The sequence below is a fragment of the Mus caroli genome, chromosome 11 (genome assembly GCF_900094665.2).
Source record: "Mus caroli chromosome 11, CAROLI_EIJ_v1.1, whole genome shotgun sequence".
Taxonomy (NCBI): domain Eukaryota; kingdom Metazoa; phylum Chordata; class Mammalia; order Rodentia; family Muridae; genus Mus; species Mus caroli.
This window is the reverse complement of record NC_034580.1, coordinates 67,059,445-67,062,938: the sequence shown is the minus strand read 5'-3', so window position 1 is coordinate 67,062,938 and position 3,494 is coordinate 67,059,445. Positions and strand designations below refer to the sequence as shown.

The 3,494-nt window shown below is 47.1% G+C and overlaps 1 pseudogene; it reads left to right on the top strand.

The window, feature by feature from the left end:
* Positions 1-1,644, top strand: part of LOC110304517 — a 4,315-nt pseudogene extending 2,671 nt beyond the window's left edge.
* Positions 1,645-3,494: the final 1,850 nt, after the last annotated feature.

The following is a 3,494-nucleotide window of genomic DNA, read 5'->3' as shown; positions in this document are numbered from 1 at the left end:
TCAAAAATGTCCCTGGCATAGTCCTTAGTTGGGAGGGGTAGGACTGGGTTCGTTCCAGGAAACCCTTATCTCAGAAATGTCCCCGGAACAGTTTTCATTTGAGAGGGGGTCTGACTCTGGTGTGAGAGTTCAGAATGTACTCTGGGGTGAGAGTTCTGGTGGTCAGTAATTTTCCTCTTTCAACTCATAGCAGGAGTAAGCTCACACCAGTCAGACAGTGGGCCTGTGACAATGGGGCTGTTAAAGCTTAGGTATTTTTAAATGTTTTTATTAACATGATTAATTACACGTGATAATAAGTTTCATTATTGCCTTCCATGTAATAATGTATTTTTAAAAATTTACATTTATGGATGACAGAAGTGCACTGGTGTTAGGGCCTAAGAAGAGTGGGAAGAGGTGCCCCCCGAAGATGCTGCTCAATGGCACAAATTACAATCGATTAGGGATTGTTTCTCAGACTCAAGACAGAAATGTGAGTTCAGATAAGTGAGGCCTACATTGCTGTTTTGAACACCTCAGAAGGGGAGAACGGATTTATCAGGAGTGAAAAAGAAGAGCTTGCTAGGAGTCAAAGAGAATAATAAAAAGTCCTTCTTCCAAACTCGGGCTCCTTCTACCAAACGCCAAGAACGGCTCTGACCAGACGTCCAAGGATCGCTCTAAAGATATAGGGGCCGCTAAAGAGTCAAGTGAGAAGGGCCGTGGCAGAGATTAGAGTCGGAAGAGACTCAAGTGGAAGCAGCAGGTCCAGGTCCAGCTCAGCCTCCAGCTCGGGCTCCAGCTCGGGCTCCAGCTCGGGCTCCAGCACCAGCGCAGGCTCAATAGAGGCTCTAGCTCCTCCTCTGCATCCCGCAGCTCTGGAAGCTCCAGCTCGTCCCTCCGTCCCTCCGTCCCTCCGTCCCTCCGTCCCTCCGTCCCTCCGTCCCTCCGTCCCTCCGTCCCTCCGTCCCTCCGTCCCTCCGTCCCTNTCCCTCCGTCCCTCCGTCCCTCCGTCCCTCCGTCCCTCCGTCCCTCCGTCCCTCCGTCCCTCCGTCCCTCCGTCCCTCCGTCCCTCCGTCCCTCCATCCCTCTGCCCCTCAAGCTCCAGCTCTAGTAGCAGCTCCCTGAGCCCTTCTCGGTGCAGGCATGACAACAGGCAGTGTTCCAACTCCAACTCCAAACCACCTAAAAGAGATGAAAAAGAGAAGAAAAGGCGGAGCCCTTCACCCAAACCCACCGAAGTGCACGTTGGGAGGCTCACCAGGAATTCCAGGATCCTATAATGGTAATATTTTCTACTTACGGGAAAATTAAGATGATTGGCATGCCTATAGAAAGGATGCATCCTTATCTACCCCAATCTATACATATGTGGAATTTAGGAATCCAGACGAAGCAGAGAAGGCGCTGGAACACGTGGACAGAGGACAATTGATGGGCAAGAGATCACACTGCTACTGCTCTGTTGGCATCCTGGCCTCAGCCATCACCTCGGCTCCTCAGCCCACTCAGGAATGTGCTTCTGCCACCTCCCATGTGGCGCGGGTCACCCCCACGGATGAGGAGAAGGTCTCACTCCCTAAGACATGGGCCCCTGTGAATAGAATGTCTTGATCTCCAGGCCGCCGCTGCCACAAGAGCCACTCCAGTTCCAATTCCTAATAAGGAGGGGCATTGATTCGCACCTCTATAACTTATGTTCCCCAGGCTGTTTTGTCCTTTTCTCTAGCCAAATGAGGATCTGTAGGGAAGGGTCCCTTACTAGGGTAGGCTTTGAAGACAGCAGTTGAGATCTTTCCTCTGCAGGAGGGTTTTGGTTTGTAGGGGTACTGTTGATTCAGGACTATGCCCGGAGGGGTACCCTGAAGTTTTCTGGCTAGAAAGTTCACCTCTTCCAGATCATGATATAGCAAAGCCAACTGGAACAAGCAAGCTTCCATATGGCAATACATCATTTCCACAGGTGACCTAGGACCAATCAGACAACCTGGTGTTGCTGTTGCCCTGTCACACCTGTGGAGAGGACCAAGCTGCTGTTCCGTTAGGCCTGACCGTATCTGCTGCTGGGTACGCTTCAACTTCTAGGGTTAAAACCTTTGCAGGATTCCTCCACAAATGGTTGTCTTTTCTGTCCCGTCTCTGTTGCTTCTAAAATTGGTGAGCCAGTTCTACAGGGTCCTCATGAAACTTACCCCACCCCCATTGTCACATGCCATTCATGGTGATGTTGCAGGTTAACGTTGGCAATGTTTACATTGCCTCTTTTTGCTTTTATTGTACAGTCAGTACTATAAAATTGTTTCGAGTTTTATAACTTTGTAGCATTTTTGATAAAGTTGTGTTTGTTCTTGTATATCGTGAAAGGACTGTATTGAATAAACCTAGGATTAGAACCCCAAAAAACAAAAAAACAAAAACAAACAAAATTTAAATTTATGTACCTGTGGGTGGTATGTATGTGTGATGTGTGTGTATATGTGTATGCGTATATGTGTGTGTATGTTTGATGTGTGGTGAGTATGTGATGTATGTGTATATGAGTATGTGTATATGTGTGTATGTTTGATATGTAATGTGTGTGAGAGATTTATATACAGAGAGGACAACTTTATAGACTCATTTTTCTTCTTCCATCTTTTCATAGATTCAGGGAACTAAACTCAGGTTATCAGGCTTGTGTTGGTAACCACCTTTACCATCCGAGCAATCTTGCCGGTCCCTAGATAATGTATTTTGAACACATTCACCCCATCTCTCTTCCTTCTCCCACTGATCTTGTTTCTCTTCCCAACTGTCCCCTCCTCCCTCCCCTGGTGACTCAGTGAGTTTTATTAGTGTGGCTTACAGGAGCATGACGAGTTTTTAAATTTAGTAGTGGCTAAACTACTGAAGAAAATGCTGCACTCTCCCCATGGATCCTCAGGGTGGGTGGGGCTAATGAGCTCCTCCCACTTCGGTTACAAGGTACCAAGAAGCATACATCTTATGCAGGTCTTGTATAATCAAAGCTGCCAAGAGTTTAAGGGTGCAATAGCCACACAATGCCCAGAAGACAGTGTTTCACAGCATCCATCCCATCCTTGGCTCTTACATTCTTTACAGTTCCTCTTCTGTAATATTCCTGAGCCTTGGAGGAGGAGATATGGATATCTCACTTAGGGCTCAGTTTTTGATAGTCATTTATTCTGAGCACTTTAACTAGTTCCGAGTCTCTGTACTTCCAAAGAGAAGTTTCTCTGACCAAAGCTCTCATCTACAGCAGCACTCATCTACAGGCATGAACATAATTACCCAGAAGGCAATTTGATGGACATACCACTAAGAAAAACAACAACGGTAGTTTCCCCAATAGGGCCTGTGACATCTAAACCACAGAATTTTGACCAACTGTGACTTCTTCCAGTGGAACAGGCCACTAATTTAATCAGAAAATAATTGGTTAGCTCCATAACAGACTTACCCCTATCGTACCAGTGGGCACATGTTGTCTGCCTGGCTGGCAGAGGCAGACT